Here is a 19,072-nt window from a genome sequence, read left to right as displayed (position 1 = left end):
AATTAAAACTGAGAGGACTTTTCCTATTTGTGAAACTCACAACCTGACTTTTAACGCCGTTTATCATCATACCATTGCCTGCTGTCCATCTCACAACATTTTCGAGGTCACGTTGCAGTTGCTCACAATCTTGTAACTTATTTATTACTCTATAGAGAATAACATCATCCGAAAAAAGCCTTACGTCCGATTCCACTCCTTTACTCATATCATTTATATTCTTTTTTAATCTGTTTATTGTCCAGGGTTGGCTTTTCCCTCGGACTTAGCGAGGGATCCCACCTCTAACGCCTCAAGGGCAGTGTCCTGGAGCTTCAGACATCGGCTTGGGGGATACAACTGGGGAGAACGATCAGTACCTCGCCCAGGCGGCCTCACCTGCTATTCTGAACAGGGACCTTGGTGGAGGATAGGAAGATTGGAAGGGATAGACAAGGAAGAGGGAAGGAAGCGACCGTGGCCTTATGTTAGGTACCATCCCGGCATTTGCCTGGAGGAGAAGGGGGAAACCACGGAAAACCACTTTCAGGATGGCTGAGGTGGGAATCGAACCCACCTCTACTCAGTTGACCTCCCGAGGCTGAGTGGACCCCGTTCCAGCCCTCGTACCACTTTTCAAATTTCGTGGCAGAGCCGGGAATCGAACCCGGGCCTCCGGGGGTGGCAGCTAATCACACTAACCACTACACCACAGAGGCGGATATCATTTATATATATATGAAAATATAAAGGTCCGATAATACTGCCTTGAGGAATTCCCCCATTAATTATTACAGGGTCAGATAAAGCTTCACCTTCTCTAATACTCTGAGATCTATTTTCTAGAAATATAGCAACCCATTCAGTCACTCTTTTGTCTAGTCCAATTGCACTCATTTTTGCCAGTAGTCTTCCATGATCCACCCTATCAAATGCTTTAGACAGGTCAATCGCGATACAGTCCATTTGACCTCCTGAATCCAAGATATCTGCTATATCTTGCTGGAATCCTACAAGTTGAGCTTCAGTGGAATAACCTTTCCTAAAATCGAACTGCCTTCTATCGAACCAGTTATTAATTTCACAAACATGTCTAATATAATCAGAAAGAATGCCTTCCCAAAACTTATATACAATGCATGTCAAACTTACTGGCCTGTAATTTTCAGCTTTATGTCTATCATCCTTTCCTTTATACACAGGGGCTACTATAGCAACTCTCCATTCATCTGGTATAGCTCCTCCGACCAACAATAATCAAATAAGTACTTCAGATATGGTACTATATCCCAACCCATTGTGTTTAGTATATCCCCAGAAATCTGATCAATTCCAGCCGCTTTTCTAGTTTTCAACTTTTGTATCTTATTGTAAATGTCGTTGTTATCATATGCAAGTTTTAATACTTCTTTAGCCTTAGTCTCCTCCTCTGTCTGGACATTATCCTTGTAACCAACAATCTTTACATACTACTGACTGAATACTTCTGCCTTTTGAAGATCCTCACAATCACACTCCCCTTGTTCATTAATTAATCCTGGAATGTCCTTCTTGGTACCTGTTTCTGCCTTAAAATACCTATACATACCCTTCCATTTTTCACTGAAATTTGTATGACTGCCAATTATGCTTGCCATCATGTTATCCATAGCTGCCTTCTTTGCTAGATTCAATTTTCTGGTAAGTTTCTTCAATTTCTCCTTACTTCCACAGCCACTTCTAACTCTATTTCTTTCCAACCTGCACCTTCTTAGTCTCTTTATTTCTCTATTATAATAAGGTTGGTCTTTACCATTCCTTACCTCCCTTAAAGGTACAAACTTGTTTTCGCATTCTTCAACAATTTCTTTAAACCCATCCCAGATTCTGTTTACAATTTTATTTGTCGTTTTCCACCGATCATAGTTACTTTTTAGAAACTGCCTCATGCCTGCTTTATCAGCCATATGGTACTGCCTAATAGTCCTACTTTTAAGACCTTCCTTTCTATCACATTTATTTATAACCACGACAAAAACAGCTTCAAGATCACTAATGCCATCTATTACTCAGTGGTTTTCCGTGGTTTTCCATTCTCCTGCACAAAGGCGAATGGCGGGACTGTTCCTATTATAGGCCATGGCCGCCTACCCACTCACCTTCTCTGAGCATCTCCTTCATAGTAACAAATCTCCCGGCCTGAGAGACGGCGTCACCGTCTAAGAGGCCCGCCTCCCCCTTCAGGGAGGATTGAAAACATTTTAGCGGTAGTAATGCCCCGTTCAAAATAAGCTAATTCACTTCGCCTAGCCATGACTGGCATAGGCGGCGTTTACACTCACATTCGCAATGACAGATCACAGCCGATACAGGTCTGGGCACTTCCAAGTCGTCACGGTACGATCGCAACAACAACTATTACCTTTAAACAATTCTATCCCATGAATTTTGACATTCCAGGTCACGACTCACGATATGTCCAAGATGCCCACTCCTATCACATATCAACAGGTATTCTGATTCTCAGGACCACTTTCTAGGCAACTAAGCCGTTGCCCATGATTTGTGAACTAGGACGTGACTACAGTAACCCATACCACGAACTTAACACACATACATTCACTAGTACTATAATAATAATAATAATAATAATAATAATAATAATAATAATAATAATAATAATAATAATAATAATAATAACAGCTGAACAGATCCAACATCTCAAAACGATCATCAGATATTGTACACTAAGATCCAAGCAGTATGTGTCTGTCTTTGTGGACTTCAGGAAAGCGTACGACTCCATTGACCGGGAAGTCCTGCTAAACATCTGAAATGAATTTGGAGTTGATTTGAAACTGCTGGTATTAATTAGAGCCACCCTGACCGATACAAAATCCAAGGTGAAATTCCACGGATGTCTTTCGCATTCCTTTGACATCAAAACAGGAGTCCGACAAGGTGATGGGCTATCCCCGATACTCTTCAACTGTGTTCTTGAAAAGATCATCAGAACCTGGCGGGTGAGATTACAGGGAACCAACTACAGTCCATTGAGAATAGGAACCAAATCCAAGGGGATCGCAACAGACTGCTTAGCATTTGCCGATAATATTGCTTTTCTCTCAAACGACATAGAAACCGCTAGTGCTCAAGTTGAAATTTTAAAGTAAATTGCCGAACAAACTGGTTTGCAGATATAGTTTGAGAAAACAGAAGTAATGACTAACATCAAAGAGGCTCCACCAAAACTCCATACAAAATACGGGGACATCACTCGAGTAGACAAATTCAAACACCTGGGTGAGATCATAATGAAAAATGGACTGGACAAAGAAGCACTTCAGGAGCGAGTACGCAAACTGGAAATAGCCTACCAAACATCCCGCACAATCTACAACAAAAAATGCCTTTCCCAAAACACCAAGATACGTCACTATGAAACAGTTCTGAAGCCAGTAGTTCTATATGCAGCCGAAACCCTGTCTCTAAATGCCAACAAAGGACTCCTTAAAGAACTGGAGAAAAGAGAACGCAAAATTGTGAGAGGAATCTTGGGATCAAAGTACAGAAATGGAATCCATCAAAAGAGATCCAACAAGGAAGTCTATAGTAAAATAGAGAAAATTACCGACACAATCAGAAAAAGACGGGCACGATTTTCCGGTCATCTGAAAAGAATGGACGGAAGAAAGTTAACTAAAGAAATCTTTCACTTTTTTGATTCAAACCCCAAAACCACAATTCCCTGGTTTAGAAATACCAAAGAAGACCTGCAAATGCTACATATCTCAGCTGAAGACGCCCTTAACAGAGATCTCTTCCGCAAGAAAATATTGACTAACGGGCTAAACCGAGACGAGCAACCGAAGAGAAGACACGGTGCCCCTTGGACAGAGGAGCGTAAGCAGGCCCACTCACAAAGAATGAGGGAAATTTGGGCTCTAAAGAAGGACATGTTCAGTGTCAAATGCAACAAGACTTAACGTGGTCCTTGATGTCCCCAGCGAATTATATATATATGAAATAATAATAATAATAGCCATACTTCCCATTGGTAAAATATTTTGTTTGAAATATATTCTATATAGCAATTTGAACAAAGAAGCCTGACTGCTTTGTAAACTATAACCATTGAAGTTGGTGATCCTAATAATAATAATAATAATAACTTCATATTACCATTGCTACTCTGGTGCAGTCCTTGTTAGACAGAACTTCCAACAAGGGCGGGTGGACTCTGCCAGGAGTATAATACCGCGTATTAGTGTGGGGGAGTAGTGTTGTGTGTGAGGACAACACAACACAAATACCTCATTCCCGAGCCAAGGTAATTAAGCGTTCAGGACGAAATATCCGTCAATCTGACCGGGAATAAAACCCGAGGTCCAGAGAATCGAAGATCATGACACTGAATACTCAGACATGGAGTTGGTATTTTGTTTGGTATTATCTTTACGTCGCACCGACACAGTTAGGTCTTATTGCGACGATGGGACAGGAAAGGCCTAGGAATGGGAAGGAAGCGGCCGTGGCCTTAATTAAGGTACAGCCCCAGCACTTGCCTGGTGTGAAAATGGGAACCCACGAAAAACTATCTTCAGGGCTGCCGACAGTGGGGTTCGAACCCACTATCTCCCGTATGCGAGCTCACAGCTGCGCACTCCTAACCGCACGACCAACTCGCCCGGTGACATGGAGTTGGATCATGGCAGAAAGTGCCTTAGGTTATTAGTTTCATAATAGGAAATAATATTTATATTGAGGCAGAACACTCCAATAACAGTTACGTAAACTATAATACCATACGACATATTTTGCTATGACAGCGGTGATGAGAATATTGTGAGCAACTTAATGTGCTTGGTTGTTCGAGTTATTCAATCTGGTTTCCAAAGCCCAGGTATGGACACCTTTAAAACGAAATTATTGGAAACAGGAACAAGAGCTTCCCAACCCCCTTTGGAATATACTTTCATTTGAAAATGTGGTTGAACGTTAATTAAAGATGCATTGAACGTCGTTGTGCTGGCAGGTGCAACCATGAATGTGTCAGAACACAGCATAAATTTAATATACAGTAACTGCACGGAAATACTGTTAATATTTCACGTCTGTTGCCATCGATTGCAACGACACAAGTAACAGATTTTCCAACTTTGGACTCATAATAAAAATTCTATTGTTTTATTAAGTGGAGCAAGGATTTATTTAAAAGCTGATAATATGGGCATAGAGGCATGAAGATGAGCCGAAGAAAGGCCAAATACTTGCGCTTCACAGTAGAGGCAACTCACCGAACAGGCCTGAAACTAAACGGAGATTCCATCACGAAAGTAGATTGTAACCACGTGGGTTCAATGGTAGAAGAAAATGGCGACATAAAGAAGGAAGTGAGAAGCAGGATTCAAACCGGATGGAAGAGTTAGAGAAATATGGTGGGAGTCCTATGTGGTAAGAGAGTGGCATTTAAACTAAAGGGCAAAGTTTACAGAACGGTATCGAGTGAGATGGCCTTGAGGTTACGGGCGCGGAGCTGTGAGCTTTAATTCGGGAGGTAGTAGGTTCGAACCCCATTGTCGGCAGCCCTGAATATGTTTTTCCGTGGTTAGCCATTTTCACATCATGCAAATCATGGGGCTGAACCTTAATTAAGGCCACTGCCACTTCCTTCGCACTCCTATGCCTTTCCTATCCCATCATCGTCGTAAGACCTACCTGTGTCGGTGCGACGTAAAGCAGATTGCTTACAGAACGGTAGAAAGATTAGACATGGTGTATGCACTTGTAACCGTAAGTTGAATGGAAATAGCAGAGATGAAAATGCTCCCATGGATCTGCGGAATTATCAGGAAAGATAACTTGGGAGAAGTGGTGAGGGCACAGAAAGCGATCAGTTGGTTTGGGCCCGAAATTAGAAGGATTTAGTAGTATTTTGAAAGGAAGGCCATTCAGAAGGGTGTCCACGGTAATAGGAAGTGTGGACATACAACACATGTCAAATTGACTGGCCTGTAATTATTTGCATTATATTTAATAAACTTTCCTCTATATACTTGGGGTACTATAGCAACTCTCCATTAATTTGTTTTTTAATTATTTAATTGTATGGTGATTATAACAACAAATTCATAAGTCCAGGTCCATGTTTTTCAGCCACTCTACAGCACTTTCTGAAAGATGAAACAGGTCGCCGAGGCTTCCGGAGTAGCATGAAGAGGGCAGCGCAGGATGGCATGGTCCATGGCCTGCTCTCCTTCGCTGCATTCACACATTAGAGAATCCATCCAACCCCACTTATGGCGTAAGAAGTTGCAGCGTCCACGTCCAGTTGTCAGTCTGTTGAGGCGTTGCCTACGAGATATACAAAGACGGGACATAGTTACTAATTTGCCACTGAAAAGATGGCCCGACCGTGTTCACGGCTTGACCGCTAGAGGTTAGGTTTCTGTTCTGCTCTTGGCGGACTTTAACATTGTGATGTATGGAGTAATTGTTATGTGTTGATTTTATGCAATTTATTGTGCGTATTGTTTCTGTCGGTGAGTGTGCGTGAGGTTGAAAGGCACCTCTATGTACCTCTATGTACTTTGGATACAGCTGAAAACCAAGATAAATTGACGTTCCATAATTTTCCTTCGGAGTGCGGTTTAAGAGAGAAATGCAGACAAGCTATTTAGAGGCACGAGTATGTAGCTTGCAGTTTAATACATCAGATTTCAGTGTAAGCACATCAATCAAGCGAATTCTCCCCAACGAAGTTCCTTCTGTTTTTAGTGTATATCCTGTTCACAGCAGAAAATTGTCAAACGCAGGAAGGCTCCAGCTCCAAAAGATGACGTATTGCCATCAAAATTTAGTAAAATTTATGATTCAAATAAACGATGAACATACCATATCTTCAGCATATAACTGATCTACGTCAACCACAAACAAACAAGAAGTACGTACAAGAATCGTTTCTTTGTCAAAGAAAGGCTACGAGTATCTGTGTTAAATCTAAATATATATTGATGAGATTTCAAATGCCAGTTTACTGAAAACAGTCTTTATATTGAGAAGTAGGATACGGTAATGAAATCAGAAAAAAATCAAAAAAAGGTATCTGAACTTGACCAAAATGTAAACCGTATTGAAAATAAAGGTACAAATTATCATTTATGAGCTTTATTCCTGTTAGAACAAACTGCATCTTACCGGAAGAAAGAGTGAAATACGGAGAAACGACGCTAGAAATGTGCGTCCTCTGGCTTAGGAAAGCACCTACCGGCTACAGATTTGAGATCCTTGCACTGCCTAACTGTACCACATCAGAAGATGCTGAAAAATTATATAGGATTTTCTAATGGTGAAACGGGCATAACATCGCTCTCCAAACAGCGGCTTCAATACGAATGTCGCAACATCAGATTTGTGGAGGAAAAGGTAGGATAGCTGATAATTTATTAGATGGTGATTATACCCAAAGTTATTTATGACCTCAATCTCGATTAGTTTATCGGATACACGGGGGAAAAATTAGAGAAAACGGGAAGAAGTGACGAACTCGCTAATAGAATTCTCTGCTTCTTTCATGAATTACTTATTTCGTTTAAGCAAAGTGTAAGAAATACGTTGTAGAAGGTAAGTCATACAACTGCTCTTGGTCTATTTTTTAATTTCACATCTGTTTGGTGTCTTGTGAAATTGCTAGTTTTAATGAATTTTTATAGGTTTTCATACTGGAACGTGCTGCATGAGAGGGCAAGACCAAGGTCTGTCTATTGAGGTCAAGTCACGAATGCTACTTATGGAGCCGCCATATTGGGTCTTTTAGCGAGCGTAACCAAAGGCAAGTGTATTCGAATTTAGAGGATTTCTATACCGTACATTGAAATAAAAACAAAATACCAACTACTTTTCATAAATAATTTAATTGGACATCTACTGTTCATGTATATATAACTGTATAACACTTAAATTATATGAATACATTCACAGCTACAGCTATTTGAATAGGAAGATAATTAACAGAGCATGATTTTTTTCTTTGAGAAACAAGAATCAACAGAAAAGCTCATGTCGTACTCTTTTACTTCCTTACAACTTGGTCTTACTGTGTTTCTTATTAATATCATCTGTCAAATGCGTAATCTTATTGACAGAAACATTGAAATCTGTACAGTACCTGTGTCATATTATGATTACCGGTACATGAAATACTGAACTTGATGTACTGTACTTAAAGTACTAAAAGACAGTTGTAATAAATTACCTTCAGCGTTTTCTTTATTAAGAAAGTAATTACCGATACTGCGTTTCTAAAATGTTACCCCGGCATGTTGACAAACACTGAATGCCTCTTGAGTTGAGTGCATTAAATTATGTATGGTAACTGTTGTTATCCATTCATGTGGTATTTCTTTGTGTTCTAAGGAAAAAATACTCTGCACATATGCAACAAGAGTGATGTTCATAGCTACTCTTCACTAGTTTATTGATAACCCGTGCAGCTCTAGGGTGGGGGTAATAGAATAACACCCACGGTATTCCCTGCCTGTCATAAGAGGCGACTGAAAGGGGCGTCAGAAGCTCCTAACTAGGGAGCGTGGGTTGGCGACCACGGGGCTCTTAGATGAGTCCTAGTGATTATTGTTTTAAGAGGAAATACAACTGGGCAACCATCCTCTATAAACACTAACCAGAAAACAAATGCAAGGGGCGCAACACTTCGAAAAAAGAAGGTATCGGCAAAAGAATGATGAAGGCCACAAAGTGCGTGAAATGAAAAACTCCCTAGGCCTCGAATGCGCTAATGCCGCCGCGGTCGGAAAAGAACAAGTGTTGACCAGGGGAGGTCGTAGGGGCTAGAATAGATGAGAGCCTGACACAAGTAAGTGAAAGCAATGTCAATACTCAGCTAAGGGCCTTGCTGTCACAACCCAAAATAGATTTTCCCTGTGGGTGGGGGTAATAGAATAACACCCACGGTATTCCCTGCCTGTCATAAGAGGCGACTGAAAGGGGCGTCAGAAGCTCCTAACTAGGGAGCGTGGGTTGGCGACCACGGGGCTCTTAGATGAGTCCTAACATTCATGGAAATAATAATAATAATAATAATAATAATAATAATAATAATAATAATAATAATAATATTCTGTTCAAAGACAGATATCACGAGCCTGAGAACAAAATACGGTAAAATCGACCGGGTCTCGTACTTTAAATACCTCGGAGAATTCATCGAACCGACAGGCCTTGAGAAGATCTCACAGCAAAACCGTCTCCAAAAAGTCAAGAAGGCATTAGGGTTAGTTCAAGACATCTACAACAAAAAATGCATGTCAAGACAGACAAAAATTCGGCATTACAACACAGTCATAAAACCAACAGTCCTTTACGCAAGTGAAACATTGTCACTTAACAGTAAACAAGAATTAGAAGAAATAAAAAAGCAAGAGAGGAAGATCATCAGGAAAATCCTAGGAGCAAGATATACCCAAGATGGTTACAGGCTACAATCAATCAAAACAACAGAAAAAGTTTCAAACATTGAAATTGACATTAAGAAGAGACGAATGAAATTCTTTGGACACCTCACAAGATTACCAGAAAATCGACTGTCAAAAAGAATATTAAATTATGTTAGCTCACTTAAGAACTCAACACCTTGGCTGGATGAACTTCGAAAGGACCTCAAAAACGCAAACATATGTGCAACAGACATTTTAGAAAGAGACACCTTCAGACACAAAGTCAACAAGTGGGAAGTTACATCAGAGCAACCAAAGCAAAAACAGTGCAGACCGAAATGGTCGGAAGAACGTAAACAAGCCTTCTCAGAGAGAATGAAAGCCTATTGGAAGAACAAGAAGAACCCAAAGAAAGCTTGATTGAGTTGTTTGCTTAACGTCTTCCATTATTGGGAGAATACGCTAATAATAATAATAATAATAATAATAATAATAATACCGGGCGAGTTGGCCGTGCGCGTTGAGGTGCGCGGCTGTGAGCTTGCATCCGGGAGATAGTAGGTTCGAATCCCACTATCGGCAGCCCTGAAAATGGTTTTCCGTGGTTTCCCATTTTCACACCAGGCAAATGCTGGGGCTGTACCTTAATTAAGGCCACGGCCGCTTCCTTCCAACTCCTAGGCCTTTCCTATCCCATCGTCGCCATAAGACCTATCTGTGTCGGTGCGACGTAAAGCCCCTAGCAAAATAATAATAATAATAATAATAATAATAATAATAATAATAATAATAATAATAATAATAATAATAATAATGGTTAAAGAAATTAAAGCCATTGGTAGACACGATTCCATACGAAAAACAAAGTTCAGTCACTATTAAGTTGAATTAACCTAGGTTAGGCTATTTTAGGGATTACATTATATATTATGTTAGACTACGGTACTTTAAATTACAGTAATTGGTTAGTGAGAGTGAAGCGAGTATTGTGATCTTTAAGTATTTGTCCAGCCGCATATTGTACTCTAGAGAGCATAAGACTGCTATTAACAATTGTTGTAATGATTGCAATCTGGACACAAATTGCTGGTTTGAAGTGATAGGCCTATTGTTTGTTGTAACTGTAATTGATAAATGAACAGGAACAGGCATTTCAAATATCTGTGAAACATTTCCAAATTGCATGTAGGGTTAGAAAGATACTGTCTGTAGTTTACATGAAGAGGAATGGATTGAAATGGCTTTTAGTGCCGGGAGCGCCCGAAGACAAGTTCGACTCGCCAGGTGCAAGTCTTTTGATTTGATTCCTGTCGGCGACCTACGCGTCTTGATGAGAATGGAATGTTGATGAACATGACACATACACCCAGCCCCCGTGCCAGCGAAATTAACCATTTATGATTAAAATTCTTGACCTTGCCGGGAATCGAACCTGTGACCAAAGACCAGCACGTTAACCATTTAGCCAGGGAGCTGGGCACATGAAAAGGAAATTTTCATAAACATCAATACTACTATTACACATTACCTGTTACTTTTCTTGCTTGTTTTGAAAAACAATTCTCTTTCTCTGGGAGGTTTCCTATTATATGTCAAGGACTTGGGTGGATTAGGGACGTTGAAAATTGTTGGGATGGAATTTCACTTGAGTAGTTTCCGTCCATCTGCTCTCTTTAGTTCAAATTGCGATTCTTCAAAATGATGATAGAAGAAAATATATAATAAGACCTATAAATAAAAACATCGTTCATATAAACATATTATTATCCGGGAATAATACGAATGTATAACTGCACTAACCTCGCACAAGACAGAATTTTCTATAGGTTGCTATTTGTCACGCCTAGAGTTTTTTACCCACTGAGCTCTCCTTTGCTTATCTCTCGGGAAGAGAAACGCTCTAATTCCGTCAATTGTCTTATTTTGACAGTTTAGTGCGGCACAGTATCCCATTTTCCTTCAAAATACAAGTATTAACTCACATTATTACATCGGGCACGCCCACATAACAACGATATTTAAGACCCAATATGGCCGCCACCGCAAAGGATTGTGGTAGCGTGACCATACCTCTCTAGACAGACCTTGGGTGAGACAGCTCAGTAAAGAGAACTCTAGTGGCGCTTGTCGGAAGTATCTCGAGGCCGAGTCTAGTGTGCTGTATTTCTCGGCCTTATGTATCTCGTAGGCAACGGTTGTGGCGACACCATAGTTTTCTTGGGATGTCGAATCCCTTCAATTTCCGAATTGTATTTAGCTCATGATTATTAGTTCCAGATGTTGAATTTGAGCACTCATCACGCCAGCTATGGTTTAGATTAAAATTAACCCTCAAGAGTCGGCCGGCTAGTACACTTGCTGGTCTCCTAGATCGAAATCGTTGTGGCGATAGGTAACAAAATCCCTGGTGAGCTGGTAATGAGGGAGATGACCAGATCTTCTTTGCTCCTCTCAGCAGAGCTTCCTTTCTCCTCAGGTGGGGCGGTGGAGTATGCTTAAGTACGGGTAACAAGTGGCGAGGTGTTGACTTTACAGTACCAGTTATGCGGCGCATGGTATCATTCAGCTTAGTATTCACTTTATGAACATGTGCACTTTCCAGCTATACCGGGGCACAGTATTGCGCGGCAGAGCAGACAAGATTGATAGCAGTTAATCGTAAGTAGTCAGCCGAGTCTCCCCAGGAACTGCCACAAATCTTGCTCGGGATGTAATTCCTTGTAACGATTTTGTGAGAGAGCTTGGTGAGATGTTCTTTGTTGCTCAGAGTTCTGTTCAGGGTAACTCCTAGATATTTCTGGAACGGTTTGTACTTTAGTTTTTCACCAAGGAATAAAACAGGTGGCTCATAGTTCGCGAGTCGGTTGCTGAGATGTATACATGAAACCTTGGTCTTAGAAGCACTTGGGATCAATCGCCAAGACTTGAAGAATGTTGCCATTCTGCCCAAGTCTGCTGAAAGAATGCCTTCTCCATCCTCAAAATTTTTGTTTTGAGCTACCAGGGCAATTTCGTCTGCATAGATGAACTTAGTAGCCGTGGTGGATGGTAAGTCATGGATATATATGTTGAAGAGAACTGGGACCAATACTGATCTCTGTGGCAGACCGTTATTTATACTACAAACTCTCTCTCACAGAGCATGTTGGAAATTAGGTTTGCAATTTCAAACCAGGTATTTACTTCCAGCACTTTAATAATTAGTCTATGTCGCCAGATAGTGTCATATGCACTTGCCAATTTAACTTCTTTTGGAATATTGCCTCAATGTGAGTGGTAAGAGCCAAAACGTGATCAGTAGAGCAACGATTTCTTCTGAAATCAGCTTGTTCTGGAGAGATTACAGCTTTATTGAATGGTGCTATTCTAGTGAGGAGGACTCGGTCCAAGAGTTATAAATGTAACTAAGAAGTGCTGTTGGACGGTGGTTTCCAGGTCTCTGCTCCGACTTTCCAGGCTTATGAAGGGCGATCACCTTTGCCCGTTTGAACTGTTCTGGCAGGTTGTTAGTCTGAAGGATGTAAGTGAAAAGAGAAGTGATCCACTTTATGCTATGTGGATCCATAATTCGAATGAATTCGTTGTAGATATTGTCTGGGCCAGCAGCCTTACCGGCTTCCAGCATTTTGATACCAGCTTCAACTTCCTGAATAGATAATGGCTTAGATAGTTTGTCATTCTTCTGTGTTCCATGTTTGAGATCGGTGAGTGTTCGTATGACATTTATCTCTCTTGGTTCGAGTGACTTCAAGCATTCAATTTCCAATGGCATCTGGGCTCACGTTAGGGCACTGCTTTTAAAAATAATGTTTTCCAGTAAGTCGATTTAAGACTCTCCAAGCTTTTCTGTTCTATTTGGCAAAGTCCATGTCTTTCACTGTTGCACTGTCCCACTTTTCTCTCCTATTTTTGTCTAATGGCCGTAGGAGCTGTGAACCTACTTCATGGCTGCCTGTTGTTTGATATTCTTCATACAGAGCCTCACTTTCTGGATTCTGACGGGGCACATAATATTTTCTGAAACCTCTAGGAATGTTCGATTTGGCAGCTGAAATGACTAAGATTACGAAGTCATCACAGTCACTGGCAGATGGTTCTATATTTATATCAGACAGTTTTTGATCAAGATTTTTGGAGAATTTATCGCGGTTTGCATATAAAAATTCCACCTGGATAAAGATACTGAGGTCACCAGTGGTATCTTCATACCTGCTTCCAGTAGGACTGGTCAATGCTGGATGTTTGGAAAACTCGACAATATTGTACTTGTAATACAGGGAGGTTGATCAGAGTAATCTTTGGACAGAAATGTTAGGTCGGGGTTGTAGTCCCTTCTCCAGCGAACAGAATGGAAAATGCTCTTGCCTTTCGCTTCAATAACTAGGTGCAAATCGGATATTTCAGCCCACTGAGTTAATGTCTCACCATCGTCATCAACTGCGTCATATCGCCAGTTAGTATGATGGCTGTTAAAATCTCCAGTGTAAATGTAGGGATGGCTGAAGGTTGGCAAAATGCTAGGAGGCTTATACACGTTAACAACTGTTAGGTTATTAACGTGTATTACTATTGTACCCGATGCATTTACTGGACGTATTCAAAATGGCGCATACGGAAGGTAGAGGCCAGCCAAGGCAAAGAAATATATGACAAGATATCGATATTGATGTATGCTAGGAGGCCTTGACTAATTAAAACCTACCACTATGAAGGCGGTGTACAATGGTGCAGAATCGATAGAATTGTTTTTAAAAAAATAAGAAGGATAAACAGATTATTACTAAAACTGACTTGAAAAATTGACGTGGTGAGAACAAGACGTTCTGAACTTCGCACTCTAAGATAAGCAATATTAGCAACATTTTGCGAGAAGTATTACGCTGAAAACAAGGAAATTCTGAGCGAATCGTGTAGATAAGCGTTAAATTACTGGAAAGAGCAAGTAAAATCTTGAAGCTTAAAATAATACGTCCAGTTACTCAGACGCAAAGCCGTTTGAAAAAAGGAACTTGATTGAGACGAAAGAGCTCGAGATTAAGCCACTCTGAGTGAAAATAATTACTAGAAAAACAAAATAAGGAAGCAATCATCATAAAATATATATTCTACGCAGAGCTATGATGAGCTTATATTTTTCAGAGTCATCGCATTTTCTCTACTGTCTTGCTGAGCAGATGATGGCTTGCTAAATCGGCATAGACCAACCTGGAGGGAGATGTCGTCCTGGCCGTTAAAACCACCCGACCCGTGCGGAGGAGATCATTCTACCTGACATCCCACTGGTGGAATTTCTGCCCAGTTCCTGACCCAAGGACTACGACCGCACCGAGAAGCAACTAAGGCCCGAGATATTGAATGGCGAGCTAAGTAATAGTATTAAGTAATATAATTTCTTATGTGGAGTATTACCAGTATATACAGTAGATCTGAATAGCCTAAGCATGTGATAATTAAGTGTGCTTATGAGTATAAGAAAGTGCAATGTGAAATACTTAAGTTGACATCTCGTTATGAGGTGATAGCGTGTTACTACATTATTTTATCCAAGGATGAAGGAATACCATTTAAAAATACGACATAGTGCAACAGCTATTTTCAAGGAATCCCGGTTAGTTAGGAAGGTCCATGCGTGATGTAGTAATAGTCGAACCCGGTTACGTCACAGAGGGACGCACGTTAAATTGATTAAGACTAGTTACCATATTCTTTGCTGTATGATTTTATTGAAAGGAAAGATATTGAATTTGGGGTTATATACGGAATTGCAAGATTAAGAAATGCGTTCTGAGGAACGAATTCTGCGCTATTCATGGGATACATATGATTGTATAATTAAGTATTGGAGGCTAAACGCGCTAGTTGTGAATGCTAAATGTGTTAAATAAGAATTGAATTGGAGGTTAATGGTGAGATAATAGAAGTGTGTATAATATTTGAAATGATATATTGCGCAGAGTAATAGGAAGGAAAGCGTATTTGATATGTTTAATATGTGATGTTGGAGCACATGCAGTGCCATTACAGAATATAAGTATGCCCCAGCGAGGAACTACAGCAAGGCACGAACTGTAATATTATATATATTTTAATGATGTGTGAAAGTGGTTTGACAGGAATAACAACCGGTGATGAATAAATGAATACATGGTTATGTCATATACTGAATGAATGGATATTGCATGGCAGAATAAGCGTGTATGCAAGTAGTAACGTAATGTAGTATTGAAATATCTTTGTGATGGCATTAGCACACATATATATGGTAAATGCTTACTGGCTGTATGTATATTGAGTTGGTATACGATACATAAGAAATTATTTAGCTAGAATAGGGAATTTAATTGACATTTACGCAGGATATCATCGATGTTTTGTTATTACGGAATATTATTAGAGCGAATACTTAGTTAGGAGCCGTAATTTAAATGGCAATAGGACCGAGGAACTTAGTGCGTCATTCAATATTTCATTTTCTTCGCGCTAACCAGCACCAACGAACTCAGATACTCAGATACTCAGATACTCAGATACTCAGATACTCAGATACTCAGATACTTCTCAATATTATAGGTCACTGATATTTGTATTCAGGACATATTATTCAAATTCAATTCTTTTTCGTAGAGATTTAAACAACGTGATGGGTGTATTTTTAATGAACTATATAATCATACCGTGATTGATGGAATAATTTATTGGAATAATGAATTTCGACCGTCGCCAAAGGACTGTGATATAACATATTTAAGTAACCATATGTAATTTTTAGAAAGGAAGATAATTCATTTCAGGAATACGTTACTCAATGTATTCAGATGAAAGCTTAGTTTAGGGAATAGGCAGCGCTGACCTAACATATTTGATTCATTGATTGAAATATTAATTTATTAAGTTGATAATTGAAGATTATAAGTCATACTTGATTTTAACCATTTCTCTTGCGAAACTTGATAATTTAATAAATGTGTTTCTTGATTAGTTTCTTATATAATGAAGTGAGTTTTCATTTATATTGGTAGTTAATAGTTTTATTTAGTATGTAAGGTGCTCGTTGTGCGAATATATATATTTTTTATTTCTAAATGGATGACTAAAATTTGCGTTTACGAAACAACTACTGAGCATTGGATATCGTTACTTTCTCTACACCGCGCATTGCATCGTTATTTTCTCTGAGCTGCTCATGGCACCGGTATTTCTCCTCGGACACACGTAAAACCAAACATAGAAAAATTAACCATTTTTCTGGAGGCAAGGATACCCTGAGATGTATTTAACTGACTAGTTGGGAATTACTGTGGTTACCCTGACCCGTAGGGTGCAGTAATTTTTGGCCCCCAACAGTGGAGCAAAATAAGGAGGAAGATGCCGTGCGAAATGAGGAAAAGTCATGGGGCGCTTGAAGAGAAAGACACCGCGGGATCGAATAATTAATTGAGAATCAGACCCGAGAGAATAACCTGATAGCTTACTGCTGAACCAACATGGAGGTCAAAAGAGAATGATATTGCGGAACGTTGTGGGAAGCAAAGGAACCCAACGTGCAGTTGGTGAAAGAAATACTTGGAGATTTCTTAAGAAAATAGGCTCAGAGGAGAAACTGATAATTAAATATTGAGAGAATGATGTGTAAACATAAATATTTTCCAGAGGTAGATTGTTAGATGGAGTGATTGGAGGATATTTTACCATTTTTGTTGAAATAATTGTAGGTCTTCATATTTCATTTTATTTTAAAAATATGATTGAATTTGCTCTTGATATTTGAATTAATAGTTAGTATATAAGTAAATGATGAATACCACATGGTGGATAACCATTTTTCTTTTTTGGGAAACTATTTCTGAAATGAATTCAAAGGAAAATGATCTGAGTTCGTTGGGAGGTTGCTTATATTTTAACGGGTAGGATGATGTCGATCTTCAGGAAGGTCTATATTTCAAATAATTTTGAGAAACTAAGTGAATATTTAGTATATAAGACTTGATTGCTAGTTTTAAGGATATTTTAGATTTAGAAATTGAATATTTCACATATTTATTGACACTGTGTGACATTAGAGTATTTGAAAAGTTAAAGTTGGTTAGGAAATTAAGGCATTATTCGAAATTTAACTGAAATTGACGAAAAAAATGGCAACTCAGGGAAGAGTGCAAACCAGAAGGGAACAAGAAGAAGAATTGAAAAGAGCACAGGAAAAACATGAAGGAATGCCGTTATGGTTTCTAGAATATATGAAGAAACAGGAGGAGAAAGAAAAGAAACAAGAAGAAGAGAGACAGAAAGAAAAACAAGAACGTGAAGAGAAAGAAAAGAAACAGGAGGAGAAAGAAAAGAAACGAGAAGAAGAGAGACAGAAAGAAAAACAAGAACGAGAGGAAGAAAAGAAGAAAGAAAAACAAGAACGTGAGGAGAAAGAAAGGAAACAGGAAGAAGAGAAGAATAGGAGACGGGCAGAGAAAGAACAGAAGCAACGTGAAGAAAGAAGGAAAGAACAGGAAGAACAACGAGAAGAAAGGAAAAAGGAGCAACAAGAGTTCTTAAAGGAGTTCCGGAGAGAACAAGAAGAGAAACAGGAAGAATGGCAACAAAAGCAACGTGAAGAATGGAGGAAAGAACAGGAAGAACAACGAGAAGAGAGGAAAAAGGAACTGGAGCAAATAAAGGAAGACAACACAAGAACTCGATTGGAAATACAGAATAAGCTAGATGAAATGACTCAGAGTATGGAGAATGGAAACAAGCAGATACACGAAGAAATGGACAGAATTAAAGGACAGGTTACAGAGAACCAGGAAATCATCAAGAAGTTGAAGGATGAGGAGATTAGCAAACTGACCAGCGATCTCCGAGAACTAAAAATCGGTAATGAGAAGAAATGGGACGAATTAAGTGAAATAACAAGCGGCATGGAAGGATTGAAGATCAGACATCAAGAATTAGAGGAGAAATTCGATCAGGCAGCTGGCACAGTGGCCGGAAAAATTAATGAATTAAAAGAGAAGATCGAGAGCGATAAGAATGAGGCGGACCAGAAGATGGAGAGAACAGAAGAGGAGTTAAGGCAGATTAGAAAGGAGATGCAAGAAATTAAGATTGAAAACCAGACAACGAAATTCGTTATTTCGAATTGTAATGAACGGCAAAAAGCGATAGAAATTCAGATTAATGAAAGGGAGACTACACCATCAAGAACACTGGATCCAAGTAGGCAGAGCATAGATTTGGTAAATGGAAGCAGCCAAAATGAAAGCCCAACCATAATAAATGTCATAAAAACTTACGACGACCGCCCAAAGCATTTTGATAACACATCAAAAATCTCGCCCAAGCAATTTCTCAGAGATATGGAGGAACATTTTCGCGAAGGTAGAATTCAAGAGGATAAGAAGCTGCGCGTGATAGAAAAACATCTAGACGGAAACCCGAACATCTGGTTTCAAGCTTTTAAATATACTTTCCACAGCTATGAGGAATTTAAAGCAGCGTTCCTAAGAAAATTTTGGAGTCCAGAAATTCAACAACAATTAAGAATCGAACTCTACGCAAGAAAGTTTTCGTTAACAGGACAAACCCGATTCAGTGATTACTTCTCATTTCAATTTCACAGGTTTCAGGACTTAGACTCAGCTCCAAGCGAGCTAGAGGCCATAAAAACTATT

Source organism: Anabrus simplex, chromosome 1, assembly GCF_040414725.1.
Source record: "Anabrus simplex isolate iqAnaSimp1 chromosome 1, ASM4041472v1, whole genome shotgun sequence".
In the NCBI taxonomy this organism is placed as follows: Eukaryota; Metazoa; Arthropoda; class Insecta; order Orthoptera; family Tettigoniidae; genus Anabrus; species Anabrus simplex.
This window is presented reverse-complemented; position numbering follows the sequence as displayed.